This window comes from Melanostigma gelatinosum (assembly GCF_949748355.1).
Source record: "Melanostigma gelatinosum genome assembly, chromosome: 3".
NCBI lineage: Eukaryota > Metazoa > Chordata > Actinopteri > Perciformes > Zoarcidae > Melanostigma > Melanostigma gelatinosum.
The window spans coordinates 25,084,772-25,109,260 of NC_136636.1; the positions used below are offsets into that span (position 1 = coordinate 25,084,772).

At 42.3% G+C, this 24,489-nt stretch overlaps 1 protein-coding gene across 5 annotated transcripts in view; it reads left to right on the forward strand.

Annotated features, from left to right (window-relative positions):
- Nucleotides 1-6,860: 6,860 nt before the first annotated feature.
- The window catches only part of sox13 (SRY-box transcription factor 13), a gene marked incomplete at its 3' end in the record, with an annotated part of 47,826 nt that continues 30,197 nt past the window's right edge, over nt 6,861-24,489 (forward strand). For all 5 annotated transcript variants that reach the window (XM_079265275.1, XM_079265277.1, XM_079265278.1 and 2 more), the window contains exon 1: nt 6,861-7,125. The remainder of the gene's footprint in view (nt 7,126-24,489) is intronic.

The window sequence follows — 24,489 nt, forward strand, 5'->3', positions numbered from 1 at the left end:
CAAATCCATTGGCACACTTATTTTAGACTATTGGTGTTTTGAAATATGAAATACTGACGATGTAAAGTTTTGCGATGAAGACATTGTATTTCAAAGCATGGCTAACTCTACGAACAGTTCAAGGCTGAATCTTCATCATTGTTTTGTCACAACAATGTATCCAAGTGGCAACGGGAGGCTCAAACATTTGTTCAACTTATATTCACACAGCTGTAATGTACTGGCAACCTGGCACAGGTAGAATAATAGGACACTTTATTGATGAAGCACTTTACAAAACACAAATAAATAAATATAAAGCATTAAAGCATACTCGGTAGATGTCAAATATTTACATCGAACAGCATAAAGGGCAGCGTAGAACATTGAAGACAAAACAAAAAATCAGGCAACAGATTAGAAACAGAAATAAATTCTAAAATCACTTAACAATTCTAAAACAAAATAAGCGAATGGATAAAACGTGCTAAAATCAGACAAACCTAATTTTTTAACAAATTAAGCAACACTAAAATCAAAGAAATCTTAAAGTTAACTTAAATACAGTAATAAAGTCAGACAAATCGTAAAGAAAAGTAAACTAATGAGAAAACATACTAAGATCAGACAATCCTAAAGTAAAGTACGATAGTGAATCAAACACTATTGAAATCAAACAACACTAAAATCACTGAAGTTAACGCATAAAACAATATTAAAATCAAACAATACTAAAATCCGACAAACCTAAAATAAAGTAAACCCGGTGGCGGCATCATAAAACATCTTTCAAATCTCTGTCTGCAAATTAGGGACTGACAGTTTCCTCATCTCCATCTACAGCCTCCACTGGCTGTAAAGTCATCCCTTCCTCATGCAATATATAGTGACAGATGGGGGTCAAAATCCACAGTTCTTGTTTAAGGTAAAAATGTATCCTAAAGCCAATATGAGGCTTGCCTCTCACACACACACACACACACACACACACACACACACACACACACACACACACACACACACACACACAGCAGAACACAATATTGGTCCCATTTAAATGGCAGATGGAACTTAAGCCTTTGTTTTTCAAACATATAATAAAACAATAATCCAAACACTTTGTGGTGACTCAGGCTGGATGTATCATTCAATTTCCCTCCATTGTTCAGATGCTCAGTTTATGAAATTGAAGGCAGTTCGTAGAAGGGATGGCACGCGGCTCACAGGCCAGAAGGTCCTGGTTTTGAACCTGTTCACCAGCTCAACCTTGAACATCATAACCGGTGGAGGAAGCGGCTGAAAAAGACAGTTTTAAGATGTTTGCCACTCCATATTTTGCCTGCCGTAGATTAAATGACAGTTTTGCATCCTCAACTGCTCCCGTGGTTTATTTTGCTCTTTCCTTTAAAGGCCTCCTATAGTGCACCCCCGTGCCTCACAGCTGCATGTCCCACTCTCTCCACTTCCATAGTTTGACATGCTGCAGCTCGTCTCCATTGTTGAAGACAAAAGGCACAGTTTTGAGGAAAGGTGACGGAAATTTGACTGTGCTTCACTTTCCAAAGCAGCAAAGAGATGCTGTTTTGTTATTTATGTCAGGCAAGGAAAAGATGACATTGGGTGGTTGTAAAGGAACAAAAACATGATTTATTCAGATGAGAAAGATCTCTTCTATTAAAGTCAGTACGGACCATCAAGGTGGCGAAGGGCTCCATCGTCGCTCACCACCACGGGGGCCAGAGTGAGATAGCCATGCTGGTCTGGGTGTTCAGACGGCCTATTATTACCAAACCCCACCAATAGTCATTGGACTTCAAAGTAAACCGCAATTGTTCGGAAAATGCAAACTCCCCCTGCAACAAACAGAAGCGCATGGCTAATTATTGTGCAAAATTACCTCATTGGACCTTCGCCTTGAAGTCTATTTCCTACCACGACATGACCCGCCCTACTCGGCCTTTGATTGGTTTACCCTGATACTCTTGCTCCTAATCTCATTGCTCATGCCTAACCCTAACCAACCCAACCAAGGAAGGCCTCGTGCTGCTGTTTGCTGCAGGTGGATTGTGTATACTTGAAACAATGGGCCTTCGGAGCAATGGCCATTTGTTTTTTGGGATAACGGGCTGTCGGACAAACATCTGGCTGGGTGTAGAGGGGTAGAGGGGTTCACCCACTGCTCAAATCTCCAGACTCGTCAGTGATGAGACATCTAAAGAGCCAGAACACCACAAGACAGAGACATCACGTCGCTTCACAGAAAGCATGAACCAAGTGTTCACATGTAAAGCAGTACATGTAAGTGTGTCTATGTGTGTGTGTGTGTGTCTCACAGAGAAGAAAAGACTGAAGAGATGAACTGAAGAGAAAAAAATTGGACATTAGTTTGGAAGCTGAAGAAAAGAAAAAGAGTGGAAAAAAAGGAAAGGGTAAAAGAGAAAAGGGTAGATGGGGAGAGAAAAAAAGGAGAAGTGTAGAAAAGGGTTTTGTAATCTCAGTATAGTGGTGTTGTGCCGTCTCCATGGCGACAGGCACAAAGGCCCGTGGTTGGCCATTGATGGCTAATTGTATTCTTCACAGCTCTTTTGTTAATTGTTGTCTGCCCAGCTCCCACTTCCTGCTGGGCCACGGCACAAAGCCACGAACAGGAGGGATTAGAAATGGCACATCGGCTCCCCCAACGCACTACCTCGTTCTCTCCCTCTCTTTCATTCTCTCTCCTCCTCTCTTTGTCCCTCTTTCTCCCTCTATCTCTCCCCCCGTCCCCACAGAGCCGCGCCTCCTTTTATCTTCTCCTCACCGTTGTGCGCTCCCGTGACCTCGGCGATTCCCTCCTTCCCTTTCTTCCCGTCTTGATATGAGGTCCTTCGCTTCTTCAGTCCCATTGCCCCGACGTTGTGTCAGCCGCTCGGCTACCGACGCGCCGTGCCTATGCATTTAGGAAAAAGAATGAAAACGAGTCACAGTTTTGGCTTTTTTTCACCAAGCCAACGTTTATTTCAACACAGAAAGCTTTTTTGGAAACACTGATGTGTAATTAACAACCTCTGGCAACCTCTGGACAAAGTACAGGCCTTCCATTTTGCAGCAATGCAAAGCAGTAAAAAAAAGCATAAAAAGGGCTAATCGGCAAAAGAAATTGCGGTCGACTCAGACCAAAACGACTAATGGACTAAGAGGGGGCAGTCCTAATAAAGGCCACACCCCCTCCCCGCTAAGAATTGTCCTACAGTCCCTAAGAGATTTGCCAACTCGGCCACTGGGAACTTGAGATTGTGGCCGTTTTTCGCCATTTTCTGACACTGCTTTGCAGCAACTTCAACAAACATGATGTCATCAATATACGGTGTGTTTCTGCCTGAGACACCTGTTCAACAACAACTGAGATATGTTGAAACGCAGAACAAAACCAAGCAGAGGTCCAGATGTTCCATCAATATAATTATCCACTTATGGTTGCAGTACTCTGCATGTACCACTGTTAGAGTAGGAGGAGGAAAAACAAGAGATTACTAGGGAATATAAAGAGGAAGTAAAGATATTAAAGGTTCATTCACCCAAATTACACAAAAAAGTTGTTTTCAGTTCAAGGCATTAAATGATATTTGGAAGAAAAAAAATCAAAATTGCATTTTGGGGGGAAAAAGAGTTTTCTTTGGATACAACTTTTCTTTCAAATGTTTTTGTGAGGAAAAGAGAATTTGTACTTTTTGTTGTTAATTCAAGGTCACAACACATTTTTAGGTTGGTGGATTAAGAAAACATTTAGCTGGAAAGAGACACTGCTGTTGAGTTGGTGGAATATCATTTATTCAGCACAAATGAGATCCTGTTCATCTCGTGTTTGGGTGGCGGCAGATGTTTCGGTGAACATTTCACCACCGTGACGAACAAAGCTGAACCATTCTGCTGAGGATGCAAACTACTGAGGGCAAATTGGAAAACGTTTTATGTAATTTGGTCAAGCAGAATTTAAAGACGTGAATTTGTTTCATGAGGTGAACTAATTAGTTGATTAATCCGTTAGTTTGATCGACGGACAACTCATTTCAACCTGTTTTTATGATATATTAATAACTTAAAAGCAGTTATTAAGCAAAAAATGCCAAACATTTGTTAATTCCAGCTTCAACACAACATTTAACCTACAGCATGAAAGTTACTGGGGAGGCTGGTTGAACTTTGTGTTTTTAATTAAAAAAAACAATACTGATAAAAATCAGACCCATCCAAACTTTAGTCATATTTAGCGTGGACATAATCCCTGACTGGGAAAAAAATAGCAGAAAAGCATGACAAATGTACAGTGACGATAAACAAGATTTGAAACAAGAACTAAATCCTCACGTTTTACACATGTGGGAATCCTTCCGTGCAAAGGGGACATAAACAAATCTTTCAGTCCTTTGGATGGTTTTTTAAAATTTAGTTTTTCAATCACCCCGTGGACTAAAACATATGTGAGCAGAGCTGATCGTACTTAACTTTGGTGGACATGATAGCCATCACTCTGATTTCTCCAGTGGTGGGCCGTCAGGGCCTGCAAGGCCTTCTCTGCTGGCCTAAACAGAATCACAAAGTTATAGCTACATTATAATTTAATAATTTTTCATAAATACACTACATGTATTATATATTTTTTCCCATTCGCTTATTTTCTCATTGCACAGCTCCTGTCTTGTGCTGCTTCCAGCACTTGTTTTTAGGAGAGCTCTTATCCAATCAGATTCAGCCCCTATGTCTCTAAGTAAGAAGAGAGGCCCGAGGTCCTCTAGGTAGACTTTGCAGATGAAAGTATATGGGGACGATATTGTTGATTGTCATATTCTTCAACCAATCAGATCTTTAGTTTGACCTGTCGGGCGTATTCTTTGACGTGCCTTTGGCACAGAGGTAGCCTGCTGAGTACGTCTGCATTAACGTGCGCCGTGATTGGTCAGTGGGCCAGCGAGTGACTAATGTGAAATTTAAGGAAGCTGGCAGAAGTTAGATGGAGTAGTAAGAGTTCAAATTGAAAGATATGGAAGAAATTATAACATAACAGCAGCCCTGACTCAGCCACGAAAAGGATTTTTATGAACGGTGTTCCTGGCTGACAGCGTCGCACATTTTATGGCTGGGAATGTTTCATTTTAACTGAGCATCTTGGTGTTTGGAGCTATGCTATGCTAACCTGAGGACGCCATAGCACGGCAGGACACTACAGTGCTTTTGAAAACTTTTGGAGAAACCTGAGTGGATCTACAGATCAACAAACACATTCGCAGGGAAACGGAGCTCCGCAACCGTGGTCGGGGCCGGCGGTCGGGGCCGGCAGTCGGGGTCGGGGGTCGGGGTCGTGGCCGGCGGGCGCACCGGCGGAGGTGGGATCCCGGCCCCGCTGCGAACCGGAAATACAACTGGGGAGGCTCGACTGTCACTGGCGTCCATGAATCGAGAAGGACTTCTAACTGAAACGATGGACTGGGATTAAACTCTTTGTCAACAAAGAATTCGGTAAGTGACAAACTGCGGTTGTTTTTTTTACATCTGCAGTAACGTTTTCATGAATAATATTTGAATGGCTCGTTCTCTTGTGTGGTGGAATGCGTGGATCCGCTGCAGGTTTGCTGGATTGATTTGTCATGCTTTGTTGTCATATGAATATAATGCACGGATTCATGCATTTGCACCGTAGCTGTTCAACTGTCGTAGGACAGCACAGAAGGCCCATGCATAAAATGCACGGCCCGCCACTGGATTTTTCACAATATTCGGCCACTACCTCCGGCGCCGTTGCTTGGACCCCACACCCACACCCTTGAACCATCTCAACCACACACCTGTAAAGTTTCGTGTCTGCGTCTTTCGCTCATCGCGGCGACAAAATGAGTCCACAGACGGGTGGACAGAAATGTAAACAAAACAAAAACAAAGTCCTCAGAACTTCTCCCGGGACAGTTACTGCTACAGTCGACGTCCCCGGGACCACACGTTACCGCGATGACACACACACACACACACACACACACACACACACACACACACACACACACACACACACACACACACACACACACACACACACACACACACACACACACACACACACACACACACACACACAGGTTTAAGGTATTACCAGTGTTACTGTCGCCGCTGGTAAATATCATGAGGGCTGTCCTTGACCAAAGAGATTCTTAGTCGACTGACACAAATCGATTAGATGTGGAGTTTCACCACAAATAATCTAAACCAAAGCACCACTTTAAATCTTGTGTTTACCAGAGATGTGCTCATAAATTCATGAAAGTAATAATCATAATGATAGCATGAAAAAGCATTAAAAGACGACTAAAAGACGAAATGAATTGCAGTCCACTCAAGACCAAAACAACTAATCAACAAGTTATACTTCTCCTACAGACATTTGTCACCTTGGCCACAGATACTTGAGATCGCGGCATTGTTTCACTTTTTTCTGACATTTTCTGGATTAAACAACGAATTGATGAACCGAAAAAATAATCGGTAGATTAGCCGATGATGGAAATACGACCCGCATATAAAGTCGTATTAACAGTAAGTCAGCATTTCTGTAAATCAATGGGATTGGGTATGTGAAGAGGGAGGCAGAGGCTGTCAATTTGATTTGGACGAACCCAATCAATAGCGACCAATAGCGTGTAATTAGTGTGTAAACGTGACAAGCGGGCGGTGACAGTTAATCGTTCTGGTTTATGGTCCCCCCCCCACCCCCCCGCCGCGGCCGCCACCACCTGGAAATCAGTCGCTCTCCCTTTAAGTGGGAGGTGAGCGACAGGGCGCTGCGGACGGTGAGTGAGCGCTGGGAACCCTCAGCGGTAGACCGACAGAAAGTCACCCGGAGTGAGTGAGCGAGCGAGTCAGAGCAAGGCAGCGCTCCGTGTGTCTCCGTAACATCCGCGCGCTGTTCCGCCTCTCCTACCTCGGCACTTTTACCCCACGCGGTCATCTCAACCAGCGACCCCCCGGCTCCCTCTTCCCCGGACGGACCGAGCAGCGGCCCCAGCGTACCGAGCCGCACCGTGCTCTGAATGCGGTGAGGAGTTAAAGCGGGAGAGGAAGAGGAGGAGGACGGGAAGTTTTTTAGTTTTTCTCTCTCTCTCTCAGAGCTCACCGGGACCGGTGAGTGAAGTCACATATCTCCGTGTGTGAATGGAATCCTAAATAACCGCTTATTTTGCTGAAAAAAACAACTTCCAAACGTGTCGTAAATGTACAGGTGTGGATGTGCGGTGTTTGTTGTCGACTGTTGTCAAAACGCGACAGGACGGGGGTCGTGAAGCTCAAACCTCCGCGAGTCTCCCAACTCCCCCTCTCCCAGAAAAACTTCCAAGTTTGCTTTCCTCCTCACTGATCCACTCGGTAAACTGCTCCTAGCGCTTTCACTCTCTTTGTGATTGCATAATATTTATTTCCTCTGAAGTGTGTACGCGATTATCTGGCCGGGGTTTAGCTGATGGTGGTGATGATGAAGATGAGGATGAGGATGTCAGCTCTGTTGGCAGATGCAAATGAGCAGATACCAGCAGGTTCCTCCAGAAGAGGTGCCTGGCCTCATTGCCTTCTTTTTGTATTGTTTTATTGTTTTGTTTGCTACTTCAGCTGATTCGTTAAAGTTTCAGAGTGATGAGAAGTTGTCTTAACGGTCAAGGCTTAAATGTCCGCTTGCGTGAGGTGTCCGGTTTGGGGGGGGGGGGGGGGAGGGGTCACGAAAGCGTGTTGGGGGGCCTGGGGTCCCCGCACCATCAAGGGTCCTTTTGAAAGCATTCAGAAGGTCTCCCCGAGGTCGTGCTCTGTGCGGACGGGCAGATGGACCTCTGGCAGTGTATGTCAAAGCTTGTGGGCATTAACAGGCACAGTTGGGGGGGGGGGGCACTGAACGGTGAAGTTGCTGGATGTGTGTGTGTGCTCCGTCTTTACACTGGCTGGATGCGTACAAAGCTGTCCCCGTCAGTGGGGAGTCCCTGACCTTTTACTTTTTTTCCGTCAATATTCTGTCTCTCTTTTGGAGCTTTGTCTTCTCAGGTGAACGGGTTCACGTAGGAGGAAAGGTGACCCAGGCGCTCGCTCTCTAGCCCCCCCCCTTCTCGCCGTCTGTCGGTCAGGTTGTGAGTGCTATCACCTCTCTAGCTCTGTTAAACATCACGGATCAGTCAACCGTTCAACCAGAGACAAGTTGTGTTAAACTCCAGTGCTCATGCTCCTACTTAGTAACAAGAATGTCACCTACAAACTCCCGCCCCCATTCGTGGCCCTCGTGTGATACCGGTTGCATCCAAGTCACAGGTGAAAATGCCAGAAGAAGAAGGAAAGTAGTGCGTCTGTATCTTAACACAACCGTGCATGGTAGTCAGGAACAAGTTGATCTTCTCTGTCAGTATTTGTTGACAAAATGAACAGTCTGTTACATCTGTTTATGCTATTGTCAGGGTTGGGTGGTAATCAATCAGATATAACAAAAATGAAGTTACATTTTTCAGGGACGACTTGGTTGCATTTTTGAAATTGTAAAACGATGATTTGTTGTCATGGTTAGCTCAACACAGCACAGATGTAGTTTGTGAGGGTCATGTGACTTGACCGACTGTCAACGATGGAAACACAAAATGTTATTTGGTTGCATTGAAAGTGTTTTGAGATGATTTGAAGAGGGGAAAAAAAGAGCATTTGTGTGGCAATACTGTCAATGTTTGACTTTTAACTAAAGTATTCCGATTACATTATGTTATTACACAAAGGATACCGTCATGAATTAGTGCCGTGTAATCCGTATTCACATTTCACAGTAATCCAACCAAACCCTGAGCACAGGTGTGTGTGTGTGTGTGTGTGTGTGTGTGGTTTAAAAAAGATCACTGGGTGTTTCTTCATTTTTTTGGGGGGGGGGAATTAGTGCTGTGACTCAACAGTGATGATGATCAGATGCCAGACCGATAAATCCACTACGACCATTTATCCTCCAACATCGGCTCCCTGCTGATACACTGGCATCGGCATATTTTCACTGTCCCAATCGGTCACAATTTAAAAAATGTATAAAAAAGTAAAGGATCCACATCAAGCTGCATGTGTTTATGCAAACCAAAGAAAATAATGGACCGCATTATTACGTTACATTATAACACATTTATCACACTTGCGTTTTTGAATGAGTTACATTGCATTCCTAATGATTATGTCATGTGTGTGTTGAAGTAAGAACGTGTGTGTGTGTGTGTGTGTGTGCGCACCATTTCCTATACATCAGACGTCTCCATAAGGGCAGCAGAGCAGACAAAGGTTCCCCCCCCTCCCCTCTCTCTCCTCCTGACCTCCTATATCCTCTCGACATTGTTCTCTGATTCCTATTGAACCAGGAGTCCACAGAGAAACACCACAATGGAGAATAATGGTGTGTGTGTGTGTGTGTGTGTGTGTGTGTGTGTGTGTGTGTGTGTGTGTGTGTGTGTGTGTGTGTGTGTGTGTGTGTGTGTGTGTGTGTGTGTGTGTGTGTGTGTGTGTGTGTGTGTGTGTGTGTGTGTACTCCTCAGCCTCTGCTTTCTAGCGCAGTGTGAGGCCCAAGCCAATCACACACAACAATGCGGGGTTCGGGGAAGCCGTATGATCTCTTTAAATAAAGCCCTCTGGCTCGCCATTGTGTCCTCGGGGAGAGAATCGTCAGAACTGTGAGCGGTCAACACGGCTGGTCACGTGACGTCTCTGACGGGAACCTTTCAGCGCTCATCTCATGCGCTTGACTCCTTCCACGGCTTATTCGATAGGCTGCTAAAAAAGTAGAGGCTCGCTTGTCATCTTTCAACGGAGTCCTGTTGCTTTGCATACGATACACATCGTGTTATTGATGACTGACAAAAGTACGGAATTATGCAACCTTTCTCCTCAACTGACATTAGCTCCGCCTCCATCAGAAATACCTGACCATTGAATCTATGTCATGTAGTTATTAACAACCGTAGCGTAGATCTGCCATATTGTAAAAAATGTACTTTATAAATGATTTCCATGGACTTGCCCACCACTGATATATGTGTACTGTGTGTATACGTACAGTATATATATATATATGTATATGTATATATATGTATGTATATATATGTATGTATATATATGTATGTATATATATGTATGTATATATATATATATATGTATATATGTATATATATGTATGTATGTATATATATATATATGTATATATATGTATATATGTATATATATATGTATATATGTATATATATACATATATATATATATGTATATATGTATATATATATATATGTATATATATATGTATATATGTATATATATACATATGTATATATGTATATATATATATATATATATATATGTATATATATATATATACACACACACATCTGTTACAGACGATTGTCACACATGTTACAAAACAGCACCAATCAGTTTCCAAATGGATAATAAAACAGTTCATAACTATAACTTTTCTTTTCTTCTACGGACTAGATTAGATCGAAAGGTTTTGTAGCTCAACTTATTGTGTGAACGCGTGCAGAAAAATGAAATGAAAAGTTAGCTTAAATTATGACCCCACAGTTTGCACGGATGTTTTTTTGTGTCTCGTATTTTAAATGCGTGACTACCTTCTCAACTCGAAAACCTGCGATTTGACTTATTTATTTTTTCAGCCTTTTTTTCTTTAAATACATAAAAAAAGAAGTACGTTTGCTGAAATGGCCCCCCCAAAAAAATCCCTTTTCTTTCAATTCACAAATCCAGGACAAAATCCACGAGTAAGTGCTCAGGGTTCTTCTGAGGCCAAAACAGCCCGACGTTAGAGCTCCTCTGTGACCCTTTGGAGAGCGAAGACGCGCCTCGTTAATTTCAAATCTTCTGGGGGGGCCAACGGGCCAGAAAGAGCCCGGCCGTAAACGGAGATGGTAGATGTGTGTGAGGAGAAGCTCTTTAATTCATCTCTTTGTGAAGCACAAAGGTGGAAATGTTCCCCTGAACATCTCCACCTGTTGCCTTCATAGAGGAAGAAAACTGTATAGGAACTTCATAGGAAACACACACACACACACACACACACACACACACACACACACACACACACACACACACAACCCTGCAAGCATCTAGCGTCATGGTAAAGTTGAGTTTTCGACTGAGGGTCAGGTTAGATGTCTTCCTTCATGTGTTTGTTTCTGATGCAGATGTAATGTTGAGGCGTCTGGTAATGTGTGTGTGTGTGTGTGTGTGTGACAGCAGTAATGCCGGTTCTATAAAGCTGCAGATTAAACAGGGATTTAAAACGTTGTTTGGGAGATGTCACTCTCGGCGCATATACGTTCTGCCAGTTGTGCTTCAGATGTGCACTCACTCGCCGCCGTAAGCTCATGATAATGCGCTAATAAGGCCGCTATTTATCAACAGCTGTAAGTCCGTTTTTTAGGAGAAGGAAGAGCGGAAGCGTTCCTTTGAACGCTGCCCAGCTATTTTCCCGTGCCCACTTTTGAACACTTTCTAATCCCTCGAGGAGGAAAAGAAGAAAAGAAAAACTTTTCCTGAACTTCTGCTTTAGCGTGCGCACGCCCTGCAAACTGCAAGCTCCCACAGGACTAAGGTGCGTTCCATTACACACAGAGTGGAGCGGGGAGCTTTTGTTGGGAAGTATGTGTGTTTTCTTCTTCTTTCATTTAATTCTGACGTTCGTCCATAACTACGGGTTTCCCTTTTGTCTCTGCGTTCCCGCAACGCTCGTCACGTTAACGGCCCACGGCTCGTTTTTTGGCGCGCAAGACGTGAACGAACCGGTTCACTTGTGACAGATCTGCCTCTTAGTTTGAAGAGCCTTTAGAAAGAGGGAGAGGGAGAGAGGGAGCCGGATGGAGGGATAAAGAGTTTGACATATTTCACGACCGCGGTGACCCGACCAGGCCTGAGGGCTCTGCTCGCCCCGTCAACATATTTCAGCTTCCTTTTCCAAATGTTTCAGCGTTGCCCAACATATTTGCATCGCCATCAGAGACGAGCGCACCGATACAGATGTTTCGTTGTCCGCCGGTGACTGACTCCCAGCCCATTTGTTTATTTCAGAGTCGATCGCGAGAATTCACAAGTGCGCTGTTGACGAAAAAACAAAAAACACATATACTGCTTTCCTGGTTCATTTACATGACGTTCCCCTGGGCTCAAACAAAGGCGCTCTGTTACATGAAACCTTTTTTTTTCTTCTTTTTTTAACAAAAGACTCCCACTCTACACCTGTTTGTTACGTCTGCACATGTGTGTGTGGGTGTGTGTGTGTGGTCATTTGCAGATGACCAGAGTCCAGCGGCATGATTTGCATTTTCATTCAAAATCAGTGAAATCTAAATCGACAGTAGGCCGTTATGTGCCCGACTTTGTATTAGTTAGTTGGCTTGTTTGACTCTTGACATTTTGCGGTGCATGTGCAACATACAAAATGGGTCCGCTCCAACACTTCTGAGAACTATAGTCATATATGTATATATACTGTATGTATGTATGTGTGTATGTGTGTATGTGTGTATATATATATATATATAAATGTGTATAAATATATAGGACTCTGGCTTTCTCATTCGTTTAGGCGTTTGATATCTTTTTTGTTCCCTAATAGATGAAATAAAAAAGGTGTCTAGCTGCAGTGACACGCGTTTTTGTTTTCAGTAAAGTAAAAAAAAATGTTTCAGAGGATATAACGGCAGATTTTCTGCATTTAAAAAAGTAGTTTTTATCTGCCTGCACGATAACTTCTTGTAAACGGAGACGGTGGGATATCTCCGTCCCCATCGTGCACCCTTCACCATCCTCAATATTTGAATTGAAATAACGCCGGATCAAACCAGGGCAAATAAACAGACGGTGCAGACGGTGCAGACGGTGCATGGTTTGTCTGTCACGAAGAAGAAGAAAAAAACAAAGATACTCAGATTGATGGTAGATGTTGTGTCAGCGGTGAGGCCTTAGATACGCAGCTAACCCTAAACTTGGGTTGTTATTCTCCCTCTGTTTGCTGCTCTTATTTCCTCCGCACTCCGATAAAGATCCCCCCCCCCGCACCATGTTCTCATGCTCCTTCATGTCTTTCGTGAGTTTTTATCTTTAGCTGAAGCGTAACACAATTGAAGATAAATTGAAGTGCGTGGCATTTAACTACTTTATCAGCTTGTCGCCTCTAAAAACAAACACCACAGCATGGTGAACTTTTTCCACACATGATAAAAGCAATATTTACTTCTCAGTTTTGTTTAACAAGTAAAGGCATCCATTTTCTTCATTATGAATATTCTTAAAGCTGCTTTTTCATTTTGCGTTGACATTGAAGAGCATTGTGGATAGAAGCGGTCATGTTTCTGAGCACCAGAGTCCCTCATGGGTGTGACGGTCCGCCCCTCAGTGCTGGTCCTGGCTCTCCTGAGCCTCACTTCCCTCTAGACCAGGGGTCTCAAACTCATTTTCACTCCGGGCCACATCAGCATCACAGTCGGCCTCAAAGGGCCGGTTGTAAATGTAAGACTTTGTAAATGTAACTACTCCTAACATATTGGTAAATAACTGTCTCTGCATTTGATTATTGTTTATTCAAGTGTAAAAATATTGTACATGCAGTTATATAAATGTAAACATATATATAAGCACATTTCTGTTGTTATAACTTAAATCCTTTTAATTTAGGGTTAAGAAACCCACATTACTCTATCAAAGATCAAACTGTTAAAGAAAATAGCAAAGACAACTAGAAAATGCATTTCCTGCTGAAAATGCGTTGGAATGCTGAAAGCTGAAATGAATCTCAAAAACATTGCTGAAAATAGATATCCAATTTTTAAAAAATTGCAAAAAGCTGAATAATCCAAAAAGATTACAAATATGAAGTTATATCACCCCTCTCCTGAAAGAGCTGAACATTTTGATATTCGAACGGTTTCTGTAGCTTAAAAGAATTCCAGCAGTAGTGATATTTGTTGTAGTAGTAGTAGAAGTATTATTCGCAGTATAAGTATGAGTAGCATTTGAATAAGTACTAGTTGTAGCTGTAGTGATATTTGTAGTAGCAGTAGTAGTAGAAGTTGTCGTCGAAGTATTTGTAATTAGAAGAAGTAGTAGTATCAGCAGTCGTACTAATAGCTGTAGTAGTATTAGTACTGGTTATTAGTACTGGTAGTAGCAGGAATAGCAGTATTAGCAGTTGTGGTATCAGTAATAATAGGAGTGGTAGTGGTAGTAATAGCAGTAGTGGTAGTAATAATATTTATGGTAGCAGTAATAGCAGTAGCAGTAGTAGTAATAGTAGCAACAGCAAAAGTTGTAGTAGTAGTGGTAATACTAGAAATATTAGCAGTAGTAGTAGTTGTCGCAGTAAACGGAAGAGCATTCATTATTTCAACAAAAAAGCCTAATTTTGAGCGAAACGTTTAAATACAGTTAATCCATGAGGCTTTTATTTTGAAAGGGTGGGACTGGGTGGGGGAGGGAGGGGGAGAGGAGACATAATCATCATGTTTGACACATAAACAGAGGTTATTAAATGACAGGCTTCATCACAAGCAGTTCAGTTAGAATTCACTCTCTGGGGTGTTTATTTTGAAATGGGGTGTGGGGTGTGGTGGAGAAGGGGAGAGGAGACAGAATCATAATGTTAGATAAACACAAACCGGTTATTAAATGACAGGCTCATCACAAGCATTTCAGTTAGGATTCATTCTGTGGGGCTTTTATTTTAAAATGGCGTGTGTGTGGAGGAGGGGGGAAAGACCTCTAAAGATCCCTAAGACCTGAATGACTGTATGAAAGACACAGAGAGAGAGGGAGAGGAGTGTATGTGCGCGTGAGTCTGTGAGTCTGTGTGTTTATCAACATCACTAATTGGCTCAATCGCGAACACCTGTGTGCCTGAAGCCATTTCATGGAGATAAAACAGGGAAACACCTCTCAAACTCCCATCAAAACTCCCATAACCGTAGCTCCTATTGCTCCGATATTAATACATGTGAGGAAGGATGAGTTGAAGAACAGATCCTGTAAAAATTGTGTCTGTAGTGTAATAAATGTGGCTTAACTGGCGATCTAGAAATGGGGTACCGTGTTGTGTGGAAGATGTTTTTGAAGCAAAATTGAACATTGGTCTCTATGGAACAGAAAGTTGGTTTTCCTCTCAATTAACGGCTTCTGTGTCAAATGTGGAAATCTGTGGGATTCCACAGTAATTTTTCTACAACGAGGACAATATTAGCTACTTCTACATCCAGAAAGTATGCATGAAGAGTGAATATTGTGGACACAGTGGCAAAACACATATGTTTTTTTCACAAGAATCTCAAGCTGCTCTTCACACCCATCACACACGCAATACACACCCATTATAAAATCAGAAAAGGGCTGAAAAATCATAAAAGTTAAATTACTGCAGTTCAAAAAGTTTAAAAGATATCAAAAATCTGAAAGTTGAAATGGTGTCTGTAGCTGAAAGTATGAGGAAGTTGAAGGATTTGAAAGTTGAAGAAGTTTAAGAGGATTTGTAAATATTCTCCATAGAGATCCCATTCAAAAAAAGGTTGCTAAAAGCTTAATAATTCAAAAAGTTTAAAGGTTAGAAATAGAAAAAGTCATAGCAGAGATGAGCTGAAGGAGCTGAACATTTTGATAGTTGAATGGTTTCTGTAGCTTAAAAAATGAAGAAGAAGAAGAAGCGTTGCGACGAAAAACAGGGGGGGACGGAAGAAATAGAGGAACTAGAAAAAGCATTTCCTGCTGAAAATGCGTTGGAATGCTGAAAACTGAAATTAATCGCAAAAACATTGCTGAAAATAGATATCCAATTCAAAAACAAATTGCAAAAACCTTAATAATTCAAAGAGTTTAAAGATTACAAATATGAAAAGTCATATCACACCTCTCCTGAAAGAGCTGAACATTTTGATATTTGAACAGTTTCTGTGGCTTAAAAAATTCATCAGTGGTGATATTTGTAGTAGTATAAGTTTTAGTATAAGTATTATTCGTAGAAGTATTAGTAGCATTTGAATAAGTAGTAGTGATATTTGTAGTCGTAGTAGAAGTTGTAGTTGTAGTAGAAGTATTATTCAAAGTAGAAGTATTAGTAATTAGAAGAAGTAGTAGAAGACGTAGTATCAGTCGTCATAGTAACAGTTAGAAGAAGTAGTAGAAGACGTAGTATCAGTAGTCATAGTAACAGCTGTAGTATTGGTCGTAGTATTTAATATCACAGTAGTAGTAGTAATAGTAATGGCAGTAGAAGATGTAGCAGTAGTAGTACTAGTAGCAGTCATACTAATAGCTGTAGTAGTATTACTACTTTTAGTAGCATGAATAGCGGTAGTAGTAGTAGCAGTTGTCGTATAAGTAATAGTAGTAGTGGTAGTAATAGCAGTAGTGGTAGTAATAATATTGATGGTAGCAGTAGTAGCAGTAATAGTAGCAACAGCAAAAGTTATATTCGAAGTAGTAATACTATATTAGCAGCAGCAGTAGTAGTTGTCGCAGTATTAGTAAGTGCATTCATTTTTTTAACAAAAAAAGCCTAATTTTGAACTTGTTTAAATACAGTTAATCCATGGGGCTTTTATTTTAAAAGGGTGGTGCTGGGTGGGGGAGAGGAGACATAATCATAATGTCTGACACACATAAACAGAGGTTATTAAATGCCTGGCTTCATCACAAGCATTTCAATTAGAATTCACTCTTTGGGGCTTTTATTTTGAAATGGGGTGTGTGTGTGTGTGTGGGGGGGGGGGTCCTCTAAAAGTCTCTAAGACCTGAATGACTGTATGAGAGAGAGACATAGACAGGGAGAGAGAAGAAAGAATTAGTGAGAGAGAGAGAGAGAGAGAGAGAGAGAGAGAGAGAGAGAGGAAAGAATTTGTGAGAGAGAGAGAAGAAAGAATTTGTGTGAGAGAGAGAAGAAAGAATTTGTGAGAGAGAGAGAGAGAGAAGAAAGAATTTGTGAGAGAGAGAAGAAAGAATTTGTGAGAGAGAGAGAGAAGAAAGAATTTGTGAGAGAGAGAGAGAGAAGAAAGAATTTGTGAGAGAGAGAAGAAAGAATTTGTGAGAGAGAGAAGAAAGAATTTGTGAGAGAGAGAGAAGAAAGAATTTGTGAGAGAGAGAGAAGAAAGAATTTGTGAGAGAGAAGAAAGAATTTGTGAGAGAGAGAGAGAAGAAAGAATTTGTGAGAGAGAGAGAGAGAGAAGAAAGAATTTGTGAGAGAGAGAGGCAGAGAGAGAGAGCGCGAGAGAGAGGCTCTGATATCTCTGGCAAACTTTCTCATTTGGAGATTGTCCGATGTTTTATCTTTTACAGCTTATGCTGCGTTCACACCGGTCGCGTTGCTTTTTTGACGCACTGCAAAAAAGCGTCCAACGCACTGCACAATCGCGTCCAACGCGCCGCCGGTCGTGTTCACACCAAACGCCGCAAAATCTCGTAGCGCCGGAGAGGGGGCGTGGTTTATCGTCCTGGAAGCCGTTCACCTGGCAGCCATTTCTTTCCGCTGTCAACCGTGAAAGGAATAAGGACGTGTTTGTACGTGTTTTGTACGTGTTGTGGGAGTCCCTCAAACATCGGAATGCCAAACGCCGTCATGTCTGGTTCATAATATTGTTCAGAGGAGCTCCGTGGATTGTATCGAGCTGTATTCACTGTGTCTAGCAAGCCATCGCTGTTTACTACAGCTGTAGGAACACAACATAAACTGATTTGGCTGTGATTCAACGGCAATAAACCGACAAAAAGGGACTCCGAAATAACTACGTAATGATACCGATTTGTACTTGTCTTCTCCGACAAAAAGGGACTCCGAAATAACTACGTAATGATACCGATTTGTAGGTTACTGGTCTTCTCAATGGAGCTCTGATGGATCGGTGCTAGGCTATGCTAACATCGTAGCAGCTCCACCAGCACTCAATAACGTCACGTAGACGTAAATACGGCAGCGTCTATTCATTGTTTGTATCGTATGGTTTACACACACACATGTATACACATAGTTTGGTCCGATCTCTATTGATATGAGGTATCGTAGAGCTCTGGGTGAACACAGACGGCTACAGGATTTATTTCCTGATTCAACAACGGCAGAAAGCCAGTGACGACAGGGGGAGCAACTCAACGCTGATAGGCTATCGCGCCACAGCGTCACGCGATTATGTCGCTGAAGTTGAAAAATTTCAACTCGCGCGTTGCCGATTTTGCGGCGTCCACCGCGTCCAACGCGCCGCGCAATCGCAAAATCGCGTCTGTGCATAGACTTTGTATGTAATCTCGACGCGAGTCAAAAAATCAACGCGACCGGTGTGAACGCAGCTTTACATGACTGTTGTCCTGCTCTGCCATGTCTTTCCTCACCTCTCCCTCTTGTGTGTGTAAATGTCACTCGAATCAGGAAACGTATCAGAATACTCATGTCTGATTGGCCGAGATGCAACACGTAACAGCTGCAACAAATCATGTGTGTGCGGCTTTTATTTTAAAATGGGGTGTGTGTGTGTGTGTGGGGGGGGGGGGGTGGAGGAGGGGGGAAAGACCTCTGAAGATCCCTAAGACCTGAATGACTGTATGAGAGAGACACACAGAGAGAGAGGGAGAGGAGTGTATGTGCGCGTGTGTCTGTGAGTCTGTGTGTTTATCAACATCACTAATTGGCTCAATCGCAAACACCTGTGTGCCTGAAGCCATTTGAAAATATTCTCCATAGAGATCCCATTGAAAATAAAATGCTTAACATTATTGTTGGATGTTATTTATTGTTGGAATGCTTAACAGCATTCCAACAATAAAGAAACAGGATAACAATAGTTGGAATGCTTAACGGCATTCCAACAATAAAGAAACAGGATAACAATAGTTGGAATGCTTAACAGCATTCCAACAAATATCAAACACAAGTCATTACAATAACTTTGTTCAAAGCTTAAAATCCTTTCAAGGGTGCGTTTGCACAATCCGACATGAAGTATTTGATGTGTTTTTAAAGCCACGTTTGAAGTAGTCTTCAATGTACTCACAATACATTTCCATTTCAAATGTACAGTAACCAGCCAAAGAGCTGCTTCTGTGTTTAAGTATCTCATCATTATGTCTTTCTATCATAGTTTTGACTTTCTATCTCGGAATTATGACTTTCTATCATAATTATGACTTTCTATCTCATAACTTCGACTTTTTATCTCATAATTTCGACTATGGGGATATTTTTATAATCAACTCTAACTTTTAAAAAAAAAGAGTTTTTTTACTTTTTTTTTTTTTTTGTGCTGGCGGATTCGCGGGCCACATAAAATGACGTGGCGGGCCGGATTCGGCCCGCGGGCCGGGAGTTTGAGACCCCTGCTCTAGAGGGCCCAGCATTACGGCATGCCCCCCCCAGCTCTGTGATTTTGCGTGGCGTCGGTATCGGATGGCACCGTTGACGAGCATTAAGAATAACTTCTCGCTTACTTATGTGGCTCATACGGAGGCTTCAGTATTACATTGAGACTGTTGACTCCAGTGACGTCTGTTGTGTACGATCTGCACAGTGAGGGTTACAACGTTTGCTTTTAAATAAGCAGAGCGAGTCACGTCCATCTCCACCTTCTTCTGCAGCTCCTAACCTGAAGCCCATTTCTTCCTAATGAAGGTGTGAATCTATAAATACAAGTCACAAATGTATAGAATCTTAAAATATAAACTTAAAAATAAAAAAAATACCACGTCATTTTGTAAGACTGCTGGGCACCAATGTTCCCTCTAATTTTTCATGTGTCTGGGCATACACACAAGCTCCCTGAGCACACTGAGGACCACTGTGAGCAACATCAGATGTGCACGCTGTGGCCACACACCAGTATCACACCTGTTCAAAACCTTGGATCATAGCAAGTTACATGGCTTATTAAAATAATCAAATTACAGCAGCAATTTTCACTAGTTTACTTTTAATATAAGTGATTTGACAAACTTTAAAGGAAAAAGACAAAAATCTTGTTCATGAGATGTGTAGTATGTTTTATGTGAGAGTCCTGCTTGGCCATGGGAAGAGTCTTGCTTTGGCCTGTGTGAGGTCCTGTTGTGGCCTGTGTGAGGGTCCTGTTCTGGAAGAAATGATACATATACACCTTTCAGACATAACATTTTGTTCACATTAAAACATTCACATTTTGCACAATGACGTGTGCTGTAGCTTGTGATACAGTGTAAATTCCTGTAACTCTGTCTGTAAAATATGTAATTACTCAGTTTTTATTATCATTTCTACTACCCATAAATTATCTAGTAGTAACATAATTTAATGATTAATATCCATAAGTAAAACATCTTAATAAATGTCACTAGAATATGCACAAATCTGACTTAAATTTTACCTTATTTTTCACGTCTGTCCTTCTCACTTCTCCAATGGTTGTACACTTTGTCCAGGTTGATGGCTTCGTCTGCTTCTTGCTTTGACTTTATGTCGCTGCCCGTTCGTTTCGCCATGATAAGGAGTTAGCATTTGCGTCTCGTAACTCCGCCGCACTGTTGTTAGCTAGCTAACCTGCACGGCGCGAATGGGCAGGGCAATAGTGTCAATGCTATGATTGGCTGCGTAGCGTAAGTGAACCGAATCGTATCATTGGCTGGACACCTGTCACTCACTGAGTTACGTTGCAAAATAGTACAGAAAACAAAATTATTATTATTATTATTATTATTATTGGTTTAATTGATTAGATAAGATTAGGACTAATATTAGATATTAATTAATACGTTTATGTTGAATTTTATTTTATGCGCTGCATAGATTTTCTTGTGCGCTGAGAATGTGCGAGCAGTGCGCGATTGCTCAAGCGCGCAGCTTAGAGGGAACATTGCTGGGCACTGTAGTTTTTTTTGAGCAAACTTTATTCAAACAGGATGAAATAGTGCATTTGTTGGGAACTATTTTCAGTGGCGGAGTAATCCACATGTGGTGCTCTGGCGAGGATTCAAGACATAAATATTTGTTTTGGTGTAAAAACAAAAAAATCTAAAAACTGACCAGCCTTATCTTTTGGGAATATAGCAGGTGGGCAGACATTACGTTGTGAACACAACATTGTCGTGTCATCACTTGTAAGCAAACAGTTGTTTATTTGCACATCTGGCAGCCACGGCACCATCGTTCACTTGGAGTCGTGTTTGTATCTGCCAGATGAATGTCAGTCCGTTATTGACTTTAGCTCTGTCTTTGGTCTCCACCGACTCCTGAGGGAAGTGTCCCTTTAGCTGCTCAAATTCTCCACTGTAGTGTCCACAAGCCGGTGGCTAACTGCGTCTGCTGACACTGTGAGAGTGGAGCATGTACCTTCACGGACATCTCTGCTTCTACTATTGACATTCTTGCAAAAAAAAGGATTCAATGGATTTTGCATTTCGATTTTTTCCTCCGTTTGTTCTCCGTTGTTTTTTGAGACACTATCCAGACTTATCTGCTGTGTAGTCTGGTCCGTAGGCCTGACCCGCATGTGTGTGTGTGTGTGTGTGTGTGTGTGTGTGTGCGCGCCCGCCAAAGCTAGGCAGCGCGTCATTACCGCGGCCAGCCAGCGACTTCAGGCATGATCTCCAGCTTATTGGAGCTGGTTAAGACCTATCGCACGAAGTTGTTTGTGGCATAAGTGCGGCTTTACTTGTGAAACACACACACATACGCGCACGCAAACACACACACGCGCGCACGCAGCACAGACCCCCTGCGGTTCTCTCAATGCCGAGGCGAACGGGCTCTCGGCAGAATCACCTGTTGTGCTCCTTGCTGCTCAAAGGCGTTTCCATAGTAACACCTCCGAGCTCCGGCTCCTTGGTCTTTAAGACCCTCGGCAAACATAGACCCCCGCTACCGCCGTTACAAACTCCATAAAACACACACACACACACACACACACACACGCCCACACAAACACATACGTCGAGCACACGTGGGCGCTCTCAAGAAGCAGCGGTGAATGGAGTGAGGATATAAAGTGTGCCGGGTTGAAGGAGAGAGTGCATTGTGGGAGTCGGGGGCCTGTCTTTTGTCTGAGCTAGCCTGAAGGAGTGGGGGGGGGGGCTTTGTGAGGGAAGAGAAAAAAGTGGCCTTCATACACATCCTTTCTTCCCCTTTCTCTTGTTCTATCTCTTTATTGGGAGTGTGTTTTGTCTTCTCCCCTCCTCCTCCTCTCTGATAAATGCCACAGTAGCCTTTCGCTAGCCGCCACAATAGGTGACCTGTTTTGGAGAGGGGGAGAGGATGAGAGGGAGGAGAGGGAGGGAGGCATGAAAAGGAAAAAAAGGCTGCTTTTTAACCTGTGCTTCTGAAAAGCATGAGGATAAAGGGGCCGTGACTAAAGCCAGAGTCCTGTTCTCCTCTCTTTTCTCCCTCGTCGGTGTCTTTGTGAAGGCCACAGTTGTGTCATTGGCCTATTTATACATCTTATTTAGAAAGCTTTAGAGGGAGAGAGAGAGGAGAGAGAGAGAGCTCATAGGAGCAGACGTGTTTATCATGAAGACATACAGGCATATGAAGTTGGAACTTTATTTCTTTATTCCGATGAACTGAATGGATTGAAAACATCGACTATCAGTGACCTATTGTGCGTCGTCTTGTTGTAGAATAGTTTCACAGACGACCACATCAGTGGAAGATGTATTCAGATCCTTTAAATCAGTCAAAGTAGCATTGCCACGCTATAAAACAATCCATTACAAGTAATCGTGATGCACAATGTTGATCGGTAGAGCCAATTTGACTTTACATTAGTTTGCCACAGAGTAGTTTAATTTATAACGATGGATTGTAATTTACAAGATGAGCATTTGTTATGAATGAAGACTTCAAAATTTGCAAAGTAACTGTAGAAAAAAAATGTAGCGGAGTAGAAAATAGTGGCGAACAAAGCAGTAAAAGCAGCAGTAGTTTTCAGATGGGTTCTTGTTTGGTGTGTATTGTGAGGGTTGTCATTCCTTGTCCTCCAGGGTCTCCACAAAGGTTCTGTGTTAACCTGCAGCAACCTCCTCGCCTTAGTAACTCCTTCCTCTTGTTCCACGGCTTCTGTCCTCTGATGAGACGTTTGGCCACCAATCATGAGGAGAAATCGTACATCGTACACTACATGGTACTCTACGCAGTACACTACATAGTACACTACATGGTACTCTACGCAGTACACTACATCGCACACTACATCGTACTCTACACTGTACACTGCATTGTACACGACATTGTACACTACATCGTACACTACATCGTAATCTACGCAGTACACTACATTGTACACTACATCGTACTCTACGCAGTACACTACATTGTACACTACATCGTAATCTACGCAGTACACTACATTGTACACTACATCGTACTCTACGCAGTACACTACATCGCACACTACATCGTACTCTACACTGTACACTGCATTGTACACGACATTGTACACTACATAGTACACTACATGGTACTCTACGCAGTACACTACATAGTACACTACATGGTACTCTACGCAGTACACTACATCGCACACTACATCGTACTCTACACTGTACACTGCATTGTACACGACATTGTACACTACATAGTACACTACATCGTACTCTACGCAGTACACTACATCGCACACTACATCGTACTCTACACTGTACACTGCATTGTACACGACATTGTACACTACATCGTACACTACATCGTAATCTACGCAGTACACTACATTGTACACTACATCGTAATCTACGCAGTACACTACATTGTACACTACATTGTACACTACATCGTACACTACATCGTAATCTACGCAGTACACTACATTGTACACTACATCGTAATCTACGCAGTACACTACATTGTACACTACATTGTACACTACATCGTACACTACATCGTAATCTACGCAGTACACTACATTGTACACTACATCGTAATCTACGCAGTACACTACATTGTACACTACATTGTACACTACATCGTACACTACATCGTAATCTACGCAGTACACTACATCGTACACTACATCGTACTCTATGCAATACACTACATGGTACTCTACGCAGTACAGTATATCGTACTCTACGCAGTACACTACATTGTACTCTATGCAGTACACTACATCGTACACTACATGGTACTTTACGCAGTACACTACATCGTACACTACGTTGAACACTATTCAGGATTTAGACAGCATCTTTCCACCACAAACAAAATACTTGAAACACAGTTCACAGCGGCAATGAGGACACGGTGCTGGGCCATGGTGGTCACCCTGGTTACGGGTACAAGTTCATGTCACAATGCTATTTTCTGCATTACATATTTAGCCGTGAGCTTGTCTGGTACAGTACATTAGTGGTATGCTTGATGCTGACGGGTTGTTTTCCTCGTCTTGTTGACACTGAAACACGAATGCCTCTGACCATCACACAGTGAGAGCTTGAAAGCATCACAGCAGCACAGCAGCTGTCTGCAGAGGCTGCGAACTTCCAACTGTGCGCTTACCTCCA